At 37.9% G+C, this 17,186-nt stretch overlaps 1 protein-coding gene and 2 pseudogenes across 1 annotated transcript in view; 1 reads left to right on the top strand and 2 right to left on the bottom strand.

Annotated features, from left to right (window-relative positions):
- Positions 1-17,186, bottom strand: part of RIMS1 (regulating synaptic membrane exocytosis 1) — an 851,235-nt gene that overhangs the window by 669,228 nt on the left and 164,821 nt on the right. The window lies entirely within an intron of this gene.
- Positions 3,751-13,941, bottom strand: LOC123001481 (60S ribosomal protein L19-like; annotated as a pseudogene).
- LOC113261124 (archaemetzincin-2-like) lies at positions 14,477-15,731 on the top strand (annotated as a pseudogene).

Genomic DNA, 17,186 nt, shown 5'->3' with positions numbered 1-17,186 from the left:
ATACCCTTTGACCTATATCTCCTCATTTTCCTCTCACCCCTGCCCCTGGAAACCACCATTCTATTTTCTATTCCTATGAAATCAGCTTTTTTTTTTTTTTTTTTTTTTTTAAGATGTCACATGTAGGTGATACCATACAGTATTTGTCTTTGGCTTATTTCACTTAGCATAATGCCACTGAGATTCATCCATGTTGTCACAAATGGCAGAATTTCTTCTATTTTATAGCTGAATAATATTCCTCTGTGTGTGTGTGTGTGTGTGTGTGTGTGTACACACCTTCTTTATCCATTCATCTGTCAAAGGATATTTAGGTCATTTCCATATGTTGGCTTTTGTGAATAATGCTGCAATGATCATGGGAGTGCAGATACCTTTTTGAGATACTGATTTCATTTTCTTTGGAACTATACCCAAGAATGGGATTGCTGGATCATATGGTAGCTCTCTTTTAGTTTTTCGAGGGAACTCCATAGTGTTTTCCATTGTGGCTGCACCAATTTACATTCCCACCAACAATGCACAATGGTTCCCTTTTCTTTACATCCTCACCAACTTTTGTCATCCCTTGTCTTTTGATAATAGCTATCCTAATAGGTGTGAGCTGATATCTCCATGTGGTTTTTATTTGAAATTCTCTGATGATTAGTGATGTTGAGCATGTTTTACATGTACCCATTGGTCACTTTTATGTCTTCTTTGGAAAAATGTCTATTCAGGTCCTTTGCTTGTTGTGTAATTGTATTATTTGTTTTTTTGCTATTGAGATTTATGAGTTGTTTCTATATTCTGGACATGAACCTTTTATCAGATATATGGTTTGTATTTTCACCCATTCTATAGGTTGTCTTTTCATTTAATTGATTGTTTCCTTTGTTGTGCAGAAGATCTTTACTTTGATGTAGACCCACTTATCTTAGCGTTTGTTGCTTGTGCTTTTGGTCTGATTTTTGGTCTGCTTTCAGTTTTTTGCATGTGGATATCTATTTTTATTAAAGAAACCATCTTTTCCCCACTGTGTATGCTTGGTGCCCTTGTCAAAGATTAATTGACTGCATATGCATGGGTTTATTCTGGGCTCTCAATTCTGTTTCACCGGTTTATGTGCCTGTTTTTATGCCAGCACCATACTATTTTTATTACTGTAGTTTTGTAATATAGTTTGAAATCAGGAAGTGTGATGCCTCTAGTTTTGTTCTTTCTCAAGATTACTTGTGGTTGCATACAAGTTTTAGGGTAGTTTTTTCTATTTCTGGGGAAAATGCCATTGAAATTTTGATAGGGATTGCATTATATATCACCTTGGGTAGTATGGATACTTTAGCAATATTATTTCTTCCAATCTAAGAACATGAGCTATCTTTCTATTTACTTATGTCTTCTTCAATTTCTTTCATCAATGTCTGATCATTTTCAGGTCTTAATTAAATGTATTCCTAAGTATTTTATTATTTTTGATGCTATTGTAGATGGGACTGCTTTCTTAATTTCTCTTTCAGATAATTTGTTGTTAGTATATAGAAACACAACTGATTTGTGTATATTGATTTTGTATCCTGTAACTTTACTGAATTTATTTATTAGGTGTAACAGTGAAGCCTTTAGGGTTTTCCACATATAAGAGCATGTCATCTGCAAACAGATGTTACTTCTTCCTTTCCAATTAGGATGTCTTTTTTTTTTTCTTGCCTAATTGCTCTGGCTAGGCCTTCCAGTACTATGCTGAGTAGAGGTGGAGAAAATTTGTTAAGACTTGTTCTGTGGCCTTAACATATCTAATCTGGAGAATGGTCCATGTACACTTCAGAAGAATATATATTCTGCTGCTTATTGAATGGAATATTCTGTATATGTTTGTTAGGTGCATTTAGTTTAAAGTGTAGTTCAAATCCATTATTTCCTTATTCATTTTCTGTCTGGATAATCTATCCATTGTTGAAAGTGGGGTATTGACATCCCCTACTATCATTGCGTTGCTGTCTATTTCTGCCTTCAGATTTGTTAATAATTGTTGAATATGCTTAAGCGCTCCAATATTGGGTACATATGTATTTAAATTGTTATATCCTCTTGATGAACTGACCCCCTTTATCATTATATAATGACCTTCTTTGTCTCTTGTTAGAGCTTTTCACTTAAAGTCCATTTGTCTGATATAAGTATAGCTACTCCTTCTCTCTTTTGGTTTCCACTTGCATGGAATACCTTTTCCTATCCCTTGACTTTCAGCCTGTGAGTGTCCCTAAAGCTTAAGTGAGTCTCTTGTAGGCAGAATATAGTTGAGTTTTTAAGTCCATTCAGCCACTTGTGTCTTTTAGTTGGAGAATTTAAGCCATTTACATTTAGAGTAATTATTGATAGATAAAGACTTACTATTGTCATTTAGTTAATTGTTTCCTGACTGTTTTATAGTTCTTTCATTTCTTTCTCCCACCCTTACTGACTTTCTTTATAAATTGATTATTTTTGTAGTGTTAGCCTTGATTCTTTGTCTTTATTTTTTGTATTTATTATAGATTTTGCTTTGTGATTACCATGAGACTTTCATAATACATCTTATAGTTTAAGCAGTCTAGATTAAGCTAATAACAATTTACTTCAATTGTATAAGAAAGTTCTACACATTTACTTAGCAGAGACAAAGGTAGAGAGAGATGATGATGAGTTGATGGGGGAACAGGCCCCCCCACCCTACCTTTTGTGGGCTAGTCTAGCATTTTGTATTTCTCTTAGTCACTGCACTCATTTTATGTTGTTACCCAGAAACACAAACACAAATGAAAATCCCAATATAGAAACCTGGAAGAATAACTTTAAGAACAACCACTTTTATTTGTTTCACCTTAAAAGCCCAGGGGATTTATATAGTGTGTCATACAGAGAGCTTTCCAAAAAACACTTCAGATACTTGTCTATCTCTTTAAAACTTCTCACTTTATGCAGCTACAAAATTTCTTCTTTCTCCCAGTCCCTTGCCTATCTATGTGCTTCCTTTTCAGCTCTGCCCCCTCCATTTTGCCACTCTGCTTGGGACCCTATCTCTTATACTCAGCCCTGGCTGTGGAATCTGATTTACCTTACTGAGGATCTTCCCTTATAGGGAACAGACTTCTGGAATTCTGGTGAAAAACTCTGCCACCTTGTGAAACACATAACTATTAGTTCAGAATCTAATTTAACTGCTAGACCAGAGGCTCCACGTGAACTAGCATTTTGTTTATATCCATCATCTAACATAGTATAGAGCATTAATATGTGTTGAATGAGTGAACGCTTAGACTTTTCTAGTGTGCAGTGGAAGGGGAAGGATTATACAGAAGGATTATTGCCAGGATAGAAAAGGAAAAAGATAGGGCCAAAGAAAAGGGGAGAAGGCAAGGGGCCATGAGTTTAGTACTGGAAAACATAACCAGCATCCTTTAGTCAAGCGGAAGAACCTCCATTTTCTGACCTGTTTCTTTCTCATCTTCCTGGAGATCCATCAACTGAGCTGTGAACATGGCAAGACCAAGAAGCCTTCCAGGTTCTCAAACACACCTCCCTGCCAGGTGCCCTCCAGTCTCTCACTAATGCTATTGCTGTTGTTTGTCAACATCTTCCTGTGGAAAAAGATATTTGCAGATGTAAGAGAACATCCTGATAGAGACTTTCCATCTGAAATCATAAGAATTAAAAGGGCTTTGTATTCCTTTCTTTTTTTTTTTTTTTTCCAGATAAAGGTCTCTTTTATTAAGTAACTGATCTGTGTAATTGCTGAGGCCACTATATACAGACAAAAGAAAGGGAGTTTTATTTCTTGGCCTCTTCCTCCTTCGACAGAATCTTGATAATTTCCTCCTTCTGGCCCTGAAGCTGCTTTTCATAGCACTTGCATGCTTCCTTGGTCTTAGATCTGCAGGCCTCAGGCTGGTGAGCCAGAAGCTTCTTCTGAGCCATGTCTACCTTCAACTTATGGATGTGTTCCAGGAGAATCTGCTTGTTTTTGAATACGTTACCCATTACTTTCGAGAACACAGCAGTCAGTCATCTTAGATGCTTGGTATCTTCTGAGTAGCTGGTGCAGAATTCTTATCCTCTTCATCCAGGTTACCTTCTCAGGCATTCAAGACTTGGCAGTACGTTTTCTCTTACGAATGCCCATAACCCTGCCCTCTTGTGGACCAAAGCAGTTTTCTGGCACCAAGCCTGGGAATGGACAGTGACAGGCTTCCAGATGATCAGCCCATCTTTGATCAGTTTCTGGATCTGCTGACAGGAGTTGGCATTGGTGATTTCATTGGTCTCATTGGGATCCTAACAGATATTTGTTTTGCCATAGCAGAGGACACTGGAGGAAAGCCTCTTCTGAAACCTGAGCATGCTCATGGCTGTGGCTGCAGTGACAAAAGGAAAGCAAAAGGGCTTTGTGTTTCAAGAGAGCCCTTTAAACAGAAAGAGGGCAGATGTCCAAGGCATTTGTGTGTCAAGAACAAATACTCATGGTTTCGTCCTTTATTGAGGTCTTTTGCATCTATGTGCATGGAGAAGAGATTCTGAGTTTTTCTTGTTAGAAAACATATATAGGAATAATTGGTGATACTCAGTTTCATCTAACTGTCAGAAAGAAAAAAAAATATTCTATGTAGGGAATTCTGTTTTCTAGAAGGCAGGATTTAGTTTTTGTTTTTGTTTCTAGCTGTTGCAAGAAAAGAAGATACAATTTGTTGTGCTTTGACATTTAGTTTGACAAATACAATCATCTGAATTTAGTTTTCAGTCAATTCAACTTAATTTGTGTCTTAGAAGTCCTAAAATTGGCTTAGAAAAAGTCATCACTCCCGGCATATCCTCAAATAATAAACACAAACATATGGGGAAGAAAAGATCGCCACCACTAAATTTTTTAAAAATCATATCCCTTCTTTATCACCAGTACCAGTAAGAAATAGAACAAAATGAGCTAATAGAGGACACAATATTATGGAGTTGAACCCAGTTTGGGTGGTGAGAAGGGGTAGTTTCCTTGCATTCCCAGCTGTCTACATTCCAGAGTTAATTAGTAATAACAGAGGTATTCCCCTGAATCTAACACATGTCTTTTAACCAATTTTCTGTGTGAGAAACATGTCTTTCTCCCTCTTTCACAACCAGAGCACATAGCCTTAATGCTTAAGCAGTGCCAATTATTATGCTCAAAATAAACCTCATTTAATTTAAAAAACACTTCTACCTAAATAGGATTAATATGAGGTGATATAGGAGGAAGAAAAAGGGGAAAAGCTATGGAACATAGGAGGAAGTATTCTACAGCATTTCAGTTTAACACACACAGAAAAAATGAGTTATGCTTGAAACTCTGAAGGAATTTGGTGGTTAAACATCTACAGAATATACCAAACAGATTAGTCCATGTGATCACTGACACCAGTTCTTCCCAGACATCGTAATACCTCATGGAAGCTCTCAAAAATTTAAGTATATTTTCTAAATCTTAACTAGCCTCTGATATTAGTGGAAAGAAGCAGCTGCCTGACTGTGTGGGGAAAATATTAATTCAGGGTGTATTACACTGTGGCATTGTCTACTCCCCCTCATACATGAGTTTGCATTAGGATCAGCCTGTTGTAACATGAAACACTTGGCTATAATGCCTAATAGTGGAAAGACTAAATGCCTCCCAAGTGAAGTTCACATAGCATGGCTGTTATTACAAGACCTAAGCAAATCATTTCAGTAAGTAATATGCCCATGGAATAAATAACTACTGGAAAAACATATCTAGGTTTATTAACTGAGCTAATGGAGTAATATATCATGGTGACTTGGGAATCTAAATTAAAAAAAAAAAAAAAACTTTGTAGTGGGCTGAATGGTGGCCACAAAATAGATATGTCTATGACCCAAACCCTAGAAGCTGTGATATTACTTTATTTGGATAAAGGTCTTTGCAAATGTAATTAAGGATCTTGAGAAGATAATTTTGGATTATGCAGGTGGGTCCTAAATTCAATGACAAGTGTCTTTATAAGAGACATAAAGAGAAGAAATCAAACACATAGAAGAAAAGGCAATATGAGGACAGAAGCAGTGATGCAGCCGCAAGTCTAAGAATGCAGATGGCTACCAGAATCTGGAAGAGGCAAAGAACAATTCTCTCCTAGACCCGCAGAGAAAGCAGAGCCCTGCCAGCTTTTGAACTTACAGTTTACAGAACTGTGAGAGAATAAATTTCTGCTGCTTTAAACCACCCAGCCCGTGGCGATTTGTTACGGCAGCCCTGGAAAACTAATACAGCCATCTAGATTACTCTGTATTTTAAACTTGTTTGGAGAGTGAATTCCAGGTATAGAGAAAACTCCTGGACATGTCCTCAGGAGAGATGGCTTCTTATAATACAGGTTCCACCCAGAACTAACTGTGTGACCTTGAACAAGAATCTTAGCCTCCTGTTAATCAATTTCTTTATGTGCAGTTAAACTAGATGATCTTAAAGCTGCCTTCCAAATCTAAATTCTACATTTCTGGTAATAACTGATAGTAGAACACTGAATAAGGAGAAGCACAGCTAACATTTTGTAAACAGAGTCTCACACATACATACCAGATCTCAAATACACATATATACACATCCCCCCACACACAACCCCCCCCCCCCCCACACACACACCCCACACACTCTTATTAAAAAAACTTTTGGGTTTGTGTTATGAGAGAGGGAAGAAGAAACATGATTAGCTATAATTGCTATCATTTATATGCCAAATGTTGTTTCGTGTAATCCTTATGATAAACTTGCTGCTGTAGCAGTCTGGGTCCAATCAGGAGATAGAAACAGCACAGTGGTTTAAACAGGGGAAGTTGATACAAAGGATAATTAAACTACGATAAAAGAATAACTGTAAGATCAGAAGAAACCCTGTATAGTATCACAAAGCTGAGGGAGAGCACCCAAGGAAGGACAAACTTGAAAGAGGATCAGACTTTGTTGGAGTAGGTATGCTTTAGTCACCAGACAGCAGAGAAATTTGCTGATTTGGCCAGGCTGGAGCAGGTCTGGAGTTGCCGGGCAAACAGCAGAACACCTTCCAGAATGCGGGGAGAGAGCAGGCTCTCAGCAACTGGCCAGGGTATGCAATGGGAGTCTAGGTGCTGGCCAAGGCAGAGGCCTTCAGACTGTGAGGGATGCAGGAAGTCTGCAGAAGGAACACTACCTGTTATGTGATGCTCTGCCCATGGTGGCTGCATGCAGGCTGCATAGAGCTCTGGGTTCCATGTGGAGAGGTCTACAGAAAGGATATCATCACCCAGAGCTGCAAAATCACAGAAGGATAGCATTTTGGACCTGTGACTGAGGCAGGTTCCACCAGATGTCCTCAGATCCAGACTGCTGATATCCCCAGCCCACATCAGAAATCCCAAGAAACCCTTCCTCCTCAATGTCCTTCTAATAGCCCCTATCAAGAAAACTTAACTTGTGCCCAATTTAATGCTTAAAGGAATCCCTTTATCACAGAGCATGTATTAAAGGATGCATATGGAACTGAGAAACAGTAACTTGATAACTGACACACTTGCAGAGTAACTATTATCTATAATCACACATGGGGACACCAATGCTCAGAGAAGTGAATACAGCCACTAAATTGCAAAGCTAGAAATTATATCCAGAGCCATAAATGGTTGATAATTCCTGAAACTAGGCTCTAACCACACCCCAAGATGAAAGTGTGATGAAAATTGCCCACTTAAAGTATTTCATACTTAATTGTACTTCTTATCATCATATGGTAAAACTTCATCTGATGAGACTTTATCTGCACCCATTTTGTTAAGAAAAAGAAATGACAAGATCACTCACCCCTATGCTTTCTACCCTTCCCTTTACCCTCCAGCTGTAATAAATGTCTCCTTCCTTTGTTAAATGCCCTCCTCATCTTAGCAAAGACACCCTAGATTTCTTCATAGCAAACATCACACTCTAATGTAATTATATGCTACCTGTGTGTCCCTTACCCTAAAGCTCCAACCTTCCCAGTTGTGGAGACTGAGTCTTAATCATTTGCATAGGCTGTGCCCTGGCTCATAAGAGATGTTTAATGTAAGAGAATTGAATTGCATGAAAGACAACAGATCCATATCAGGGATTTACTCAACAAGTCATTTCTACTATAAAACTCAGGGTCAAAGACTGCTCATCAAGTGGTAAAGGACACACACCAGTTAGTGTCAGGGGACACTTCATGGCCTGGCATATGAGATCTACCATGTGTAAAGGATCAGAAATGAATTTTCAGAACCATGTACTGGAGGGAGGCCCAACATATTTGAAAAGACTAGCTCAAACAAGAACAGTAATCCAGGGCAAGGTGGCAAGTATCAAAAGAAATGAAACTGGGAGCATGTAGTTGAAGGGCTTGAAGACTGGAAACCCAAGAAGACTTTTGTGAGCAGGTTAGACGGATTAGCCCAGTGTGACACACCTCGGACATCTTTTTAATACCCTCTCAGTGTATGTTTGTGGAGTTGCGCTGAATTGACTTAAAGGTCTGGAATGGCACATTCAACAAATTCTCCAATATTGTAACAATTTGCTTGGTTCACTGCCTCTGAAGAGTCTCACACTGGTACCTAAAGTCATTTACATGTTCAGGTTTGAGCCTACTCAAAATTAAACAGGTCAGCTACGCAGCCTTAGGCAAAGTTCTGGGGAAAATCCTCAGCCTTATAGCAAGTACATCTTTACCCAAGTAATTTCCTATTACTAGGCATTTTTACTCTTTTTTAAAAAATTGAGATATAATTGACATATATAAGTTTCAGATGTCATATTAGTTTTAGGTCCAGCAATATTATCTGATGTATATATATTTTGCTAAATAATCACCACAATGTATATATATTTTGCTAAATAATCACCACAATGTTAATGTCCATCACCACACATACTTACATATTTTTTCTTGTGATGAGAAATTTCAAGATTTATTCTCTTAGCAAATTTGAATATATAGTACAGTACTCTTAACTATAGTCACTATGCTACACAGAATATCCTCAAGACTTGTGCATGTCGTAACTGGAATTTTGTACCTTTTGACACCCTCCACCTATTTCACACTCCACTCCCCATCTCTGGCAACTACCAAGCTCTGTATCTATGAATTTGGGTGGTTTTTTTTATTATGATTCCACATATAAATTAAATCATATAATTTTTGTCTTTCTCAGTCTGATTTATCTCCCTTAGCACAATGCCCCTCAAGGGTCCATCCATATTGTTGCAAATTGCAAGATTTCATTATTTTTTTAAGGCTGAATAATCTTCCAGTGTGTGTGTGTGTGTGTATATATATATACATATATATATATGTATATATAGATAGATAGTGTGTATTGTGTGTATTGTGTGTGTGTGTATATATATATATATATATATTGTGTGTATTCTGTGTGTGTGTGTATATATATATATATATATATATATACACACACACACAACTTTTTCTTTATCCGTTCATCTACTCATGGACACTTAGGTTACTTCCATGTCTTAGCATTGTAAATAATGCTGCAATGAACATGGGTACCTACATCTTTGTGAGTTAGAGTTTTTGTTTCCTTCAGCTAAATACCCAGAAATGAAATTAACCAGATCATATGGTAGTTATTTTAATTTTTTTGAAGAACCTCCATATTGGTTTCCACAGTGGCTACACCAATTTACATTCCCACCAACAGTGCATAAGGGTTCCCATTTCCCCATATCTTCAGTATCACTTATTTCTTGTCTTTTTTATAATATCCATTTGGACAGGTGTGAGGTTTTGATTCATTCATTATGGTATTGACTCACATCTCCCTGATGTCGAGAACTTTTTCATATATCCGTTGGCCAGTTGTATGTCGTCTTTGGAAAAATGTCTATTCAGATCCTCTGGCCACTTTCTAATCAGATTTTTTTTTCTATTGAATTGTATGAGTTCTTTATATATTTTGGATATTAACTCCTTGTTTTCTATCTAGGTTCCCTCCTCTCATTCCACCAGTTCTTGAAGAAAAGGGCCTTGCCTGTACCTCTCTACTCCATTTTCCTCAGAGACTAAAGTTCTAATTCCCATGTGTCTATCCAAATGACTTATACCCAGACCTTCCAAAGATCACATTCTTCCTGGATCTGGAACATTCCTCCATTTACTGCCAAATCTCTTTTTACTTGCAAATCACCTATTGCATTCTGTTGGATTCCTAGTTGTCAAATCTCCACTAGCCAGGACCTACCGGGACCTTCCCTTGACTATATATGCTGGGCTTTATTCAAGAATATGTTTGTGGGGGCAACTGGGTGCCTCAGTCAGTTAAGTGTCTGCCTTCAGCTCAGATCATGATCCCAGGGTTCTGGGATCGAGCCCCGGGTCTGGCTCCTTGATCAGCTGGGAGACTGCCTCTCTCTCTGCTTCCCTGCCCCCAGCCCTCTGCTCATTCTCTCTTTCTCTCAAATAAATAAATACAATCTTTAAAAAAAATAAAAGAATATGTTTGTGTTCAGTTTTCTAGATGCTAAATATATTTTATCCAATCAGTGCATTGACAATGGAGCTCCTGTTAAACTATGCTGGATACATCTACAGTAGGACAAAGTGGTTATTGATGTTCAACACCGTGACCTGAAAATACTGCTAGAATCATAGATACATGAGAAATACTAAATTACACTGAATTTTCTTCTTTTCTTAAAATATTTATTATTTACTTATTTGAGAGAGCGAGAGAAAAAAGAGAGAGAGAGCACATGCATGGGGTGGGAAGGGGCAGAGGAAAAAAGAGAGAAAGAATCTCAAGCAGACTCCCCACTGAGCACAGAGCCTGACACAGGGATCAATCTCATGATCCCGAGATGATGACCTGAGTTGAAATCAAGAGTCAGAGGCTTAATTGACTGAGCCACCCAGGTGCCCCTGAATTTTCTTTATTTACCAGAAATTAGAAAGACTTTCAACACAAGGCATAGAATAAGACATATCAAATTAATGTTAATTTAACCAAGAATCCAACTAATCATAAGATCTATTGTATCCAAACATTTTATTGTTATCAGTCAGAACACCATTCAAAACAAAATGTGTACATGTTTGCATGTCTATAAACATACATATCAAAACTGTTTTGGTCCCAACTGTAGTTAATAGTTCTTTTTTTTTTTTTTTTTTGGCTCATTTCTCCTTACAAAAATTTGACTTGTAGTACAACAGAATTTTGGAATATCAATTTTTGCAATGCAAAGACATGAGGACCTAGAATAGATCCACATTCTGGTCACTGGGCTTACAAAACATCTAAAGGATCCCAGATTCACTTTTGAGCACAATGAAGTCTCTCATAACTTACTGTAAGCTCCATAAGTTTTCAAATTTTTATATTATTTTTTTGGCAGATCTAAAAACTGAATAACTGGATTTCTGCTTCCAACCAAGACAGGTAACCAGGATAAGATTTACTCTCCATCCTTAGACAACTAAAAGACCAGTCTAAATGTATGGGACAGCTTTTAGACTCTGGACAACAGATAGCACAAAAAAGTGATCTTTAAGCGATGGGAAAGGAAAAAGGTGAGCCACAGGATTTCCCCAGCTTATTGCCATCAGAGTGTATCCAGGCCACGGTGCAGGGAGTCTGAAGGCCTTCCTGAGCTAGGAGACAGAGGTAAGAAATTGAGAAGACACAGTGGATAGAATTTGCAGGGAAAAATACTGGATAGGAAAAAGTTGCACAAAGAGAGAAGACCTGCACAGAGGGAGAGGAGGAGGAGGGAAAGGGGGAAAGAGGAAGGGAGAGGGGGAAGGTGAGAGAGAGAGAGAGAGAGAGAGGAGAGAAAGAGATATCTGGAGATTCCCTGAGGGTTTCCCTTGACTTTTCAGTTGGGTGCTGATGGGCACCCATGTATGAAGAGACCACCTGAAGCAGAAAGAGAGCCACCAGAAAGGAGCAGGAAGAACAATCTCCAGAGTTCACACAGAGCTGAAAATAGTTCATAATTTCACCGGCTAGAATAAAAACAAACTCATAATGCAAAAGGCATTATGTAGAGTATTTAGAAAAGCATTTCCTCAACAGTGGGGAATATTCAGCCCTACTTTAAAGGTGACTCTGACCTCACTTAACTAAGCTTAAAAGGAACATCTTAAAAGATCAAAGTCTTTTTAAGTAACTTAACTGCAAACCGAAGTAAAGCTCAAGAATACTTAAAAGAAAACAAAATATCAGCACCCAACAACATAAAATTCATGTTTGGCATCCAATCAAAAATTAAAGATATGCAAAGTGAGGAAATATGACCCATTCTCAAGGAAAAAAAAAATCAATCAATAGAAAAAGCCTCCAAAATGTCATAGATGAAAGAATTCATAGAAAAAGAACATTAAAGCAGTTATTACAACTATATTCCATATGGTCAAAATCTGAATAACTTAATTACTCTTGGAAATAATACTGCTCATAGAGTTTTAAGGTTTAGCTATAAATATACACCAAAAGCATACTTATTTTGTTGTTCTTTTTACAGAAAATTTCAAAGACTGTAGCATCTAAATAGTAGGAGTATATATGTCATTTTCCTTTTTTAACAAGAATATGTTTTTCTGAATTGGGTTGACTAGAAAGTTAGTAAACTATTTTGGTCTGCTGCAGTCAAAAGAAAAATTTTATTATTGCTTGGACTGATTTATCTACTTTTTTTTACTGATTTATGGAACTACCAATGTCAAAACATATTTGCATCTTTGAGAAAAATTAAAAGTATGAATCATCCAAAAAGACCATCAATGTAGTGAGATTCCATAAGAGCTAAGGTGTAAGTGGAAGAAGAAAAAAGAAAGTCAGATGTCAGATTATACTGTCATACTTAGCAGACAAGAAACATGTTCGAGGTTATGGTATGGGTTCATAAAAATAATGGCATATCTTGAATTATAGCTAGTTCACATAAGCTTTAAGGTAAGTATGATGCATGTTTCAGGAACAAATTATATCCACTCCAGATATCAGGGGTATTATTCACTTGCTTTCTTGGTTTACAAAATAATCTCCTTTCAGCTGGCCAAATTACCCAAACCTCTTAAAATGCCCACAAATGGGGCCAAGTCTAGTTCCTATAGCTAAACCAGAAAGAGCTCGAGGGAAAAATGAGTGTTGTTGGGGAGAGGGCAGTCTATGCTCAACTTTTTACATATGCAAAACACATGTCAGTAGTAAAGCCAAAAATGCAAGGACAGATAAGAAATGGTGATACTTTCTATTGTTGACTTGTCCTCACATTCATCCCCTTCTTCCCACTGATTTCATGAGCTCATCCCAAATCACTCAGAGAACTATAATGAGCTCTGTCACCTTAAGGCAAGTCAGAACTTGTATTTCTTACAATTAAGACCCTGAAATATGTGTCCTGATTCTCTTGTGGAAGTAGCTTAGACTCAGTAGCCAATCTTTCTCCATACCAATCCTGACTCCGCTATTCACTTGGTTGTGTGTCCTCAGGAACTAAGCCTTAGCTTCCTCATCTGCACAATGGAGATGAAAATAGTACTACCTACTTTACAGGTTTTTCATTAAGAATGAAATGAGACAATTTATGCAGGGCACTTAGCATTATAAGGACTTTACAAATGACAGCTGTTTTTACCATTCAAATATATTTACCTATATTTTATAACAGGAACACTCTCTCTACCAAAAGGACTATTTCTTATTATAGGCTGCTCTTCAACAACAACAGCACACAGACCCCTCATTCCCATCTCTGCTTTTTCTCATACTTTTCCTTTTCTAAAATGTCTCCTGTGTCACCACGTGATTAATGTACTCATTCTTTAAGACATATCACCAAGTCCCACCCGAATCACTAAATCTTACAGCTCCAAATCCTTGTTATAATTCTTTTTCAAAATTCATGATTTTATTCTCTAGTAAAACAACTTTTGGATATTGATTTTTAATAAAAAATATATGTTATCTTTCCATGCATTGTATCTTATCTCCCCAACTATGTTTTTTTATAGATAATTATTTGTCCCATATAGTAGATATTGTATTGCAAGATTCAGGGAACTGCTACTGACTTATTGATTAAAGTGCTACAAAATTCAAATGATGGAAAATATTCAATGAGTTCATATGGCAAGAGATTGACTTGAAAATGTTGATAAGATCAAGGTATTCATTTGCCCTAAGTGACATACCAAGAAAGAAAGAATTAAGAAATGAAAATACAAGGTGTGCAGGGGCCAATGCAGGAGGGGGGTGGTATGGAGGCCCAGCAAGGGTGAAGGCACCCCACAAAGCACTTTCTCAACCAGGCCCAGGCATGTCCGTCCTTGTAGGGCAAAAACTTCAATGGGCGCCTTCCTCCCTAAAGCCTCGTGGTGGAACAGCTGTTTGACACATTCGGAAGGAACGATGACAGCTCTACATAGAAACTCGATGTGAATGGAAGAGACCTGTCATTATGCAAACAGTAAGGCACTCTGAACAGACACTAAAAACAGATCTCATTTCAAAAAACTCAAAGCTTGTATCACAGTATAAGTTAGATGCTGGCAAACGGCAGCCTTCAAGCCAGACAATGATCTCTTTGGACCCATTAACTTGCATTCGCAGTCAGATTGGATCATCTCCCATCCTGAAGCTCCCCAGGACTTTGAACAATTTTTCAGTGATCCTTACAGAAAGGCACCCTCTCCAGAGAAAAGCAGTATTTATATACAGTGTATTGGATCTCTAGGAAACGCCAGAATTATCCGTGAAGAATATATTAAATGGCTCAAGGGCAACTGTGAAGCATTCTTCTAGGGCTTGACAGTAAAATTCCTAGAACTGGTTCCTGTCTCTATAAGGAGGTGTTCCCGTAGAGTCAATGATAACACACAAAACCTACATATTCTATGCAGGGCACACCCCCAAGTTCTTTTTTTTTTTTTTAAAAGATTTTTTTTATTTATTTGACAGAGAGAGACAGCCAATGAGAAAGGGAACACAAGCAGGGGGAGTGGGAGAGGAAGAAGCAGGCTCCCAGCAGAGGAGCCTGATGTGGGGCTCGATCCCAGAACTCCAGGATCACACCCTGAGCCGAAGGCAGACGCTCAACGACTGCGCCACCCAGGCGCCCCACATCCCCAAGTTATTAAAAAAGAAGAAACCTGGAGGCACCTTCTGTACTGTGGGAATAACAGTGGTTGACCTTTACCCAAGAGACTCCTGGAATTTTATCTTTGGACAGGCCTCTGTGATAGGTGGTATGGGGATATTCAGTTTTGCCAGGTACGGCAGTGATTGTTTACAGCTCACGCTATGAAGTCAAAGTAAACAAGCTGTAGAAAGTATCTGCAAGTAACTATTCAGTTTTTGATAACTATTATACTCCTGAAGTGACTAGTATTCTGCTGCTTCACTCCTCTAAGACTTTACTGCATGAGACTGGCACATATTTGGACTTCAAAACTGCCAGTGGCTTGCATGCCTAATGCAAGACTCCGTCACTTGGAAGAAGCTGACTGGCACCCCCTCAACCTTTGCCCTATCTGTTCGCACAAGTTGCAGCGTACAAAATGCTGGTAAGGTAGATTGATGATGAATCTGCTGACACCCCTGGAATCAGTACAAACCACAGTCATGAGGATAACATGAATTTACCAAAACCTGTGGGAACCTTTAAGGCATGGAAAGAGTGGATAATAAAATGCCTTGCTGTTTTCCAAAAATAAGGACCTTCATTTAGGAGTAATTAAAATAAATACTTGCACAATAAAAAAAGAAAAAAATGAAAATATAGTACATTCAGGTTTTCTTTTCTACTTCAGAAATTTGCAAATGAAGTGTAGTGACTTTCTTATAGTATTTTGTTTTTTATCATTCAGCTTCCATCCCAATACTCTCCAGTTGCCCAGAGATGCATGTTTAAGCAGTTCCCTCATTGCCTGGCTCTAGAAGTACATGTAAAAACTATAATTAGTAAGTAGTCAGCTACCAAAAAAAAAAAAAAAGCCTCTGAATTGAGAGACGAGGTGAAGAAAAAATTCTTTGAAATCTAACGAAAAGTCAACAGAAGATGAATGATATCAGCAGGGCAGTAATAACTTACAATGGGAAAGGTTTTATAACATTTTTTTTCATCAAGAAACAAAGGAAACCCTCTTCCCCACATTCAATCAAGAAGACCACAGTGTTTCCTTAATACAATACAACATACATAATTTGAATCTGGTGTTAGAGAAAGCTGTTGCCAAGTCAACGATACTGTAATGTAATAGTCAGAGATAAGGTCATGTTATAATAAGTCCATTATCTTGCACAATTCTAAAACTAGGAAGCCATGAAGAAGCAATAAATATTAAATTTTATTTGGTTGTCTCCAGAGAAAGCTGCTTTTTCTCACACTCATGGAACAATATATGTCATTGAGTTAGAGATGTTTGCAGATTGAAGAAAGAGTGGGTACTCCACTAATCTAGATTGTTGGAAATGTCCCCCAAGAATGTCTATGATCTTTGTTCAGTTATGACACTGATCAGTCAGCATTCTGATCTCTAATCTGATTTCCTAAATGGATTTGCCCAACACGGTGGGGACTTGAAGCACTGTGACCATGCGGTAGGTTGGCTAAATTTTACCATGTGTAAGATTTAGAGTTCTGTGTGTATTCATAATACGATATCTAGTTGAAAATCAGCTTCTTATGAATCTAGTTATTATGTATCGACCCTGAGACTCAGTTGACCTGTCAGAGATGTAACAAAATTGTGTCTTGAACTTCAGAACTTTAGTACGTTCCAGAACCTAGAATAACCCAACAGGTTATGGTCAGCCTGCAGGACCCAGCCTCTACCTTGGCAACCACTGTCCCTTTCTTGCTTATTAGTTCTTTACAACACTGCCCTATCTAAAGAGATCACTGGTAAAAACTGTTAGCAAAAAAAGGGTAATGTTCCCAAAATTGCAGAGCTGCAGCTTTCTTACTAAGCTCCAGCAATGCTGAACAACTGACTTACTTTGTACCCTGAACCACAACGCTGTTTCTCTCCCTCTGCCAGGGACACCGTTTCCCTCCTAATGGCTTGATTGACTTACACTTACCAACTCCAGCAGGTTTATTTTTTTGTCCTACTTTCTGAACCCTTGCCTCTACATACACACATACACCTGGGTTAGGAACTTTTATC

Source organism: Ursus arctos, unplaced genomic scaffold (assembly GCF_023065955.2).
Source record: "Ursus arctos isolate Adak ecotype North America unplaced genomic scaffold, UrsArc2.0 scaffold_29, whole genome shotgun sequence".
Taxonomy (NCBI): Eukaryota; Metazoa; Chordata; class Mammalia; order Carnivora; family Ursidae; genus Ursus; species Ursus arctos.
This window is presented reverse-complemented; position numbering and strand designations above follow the sequence as displayed.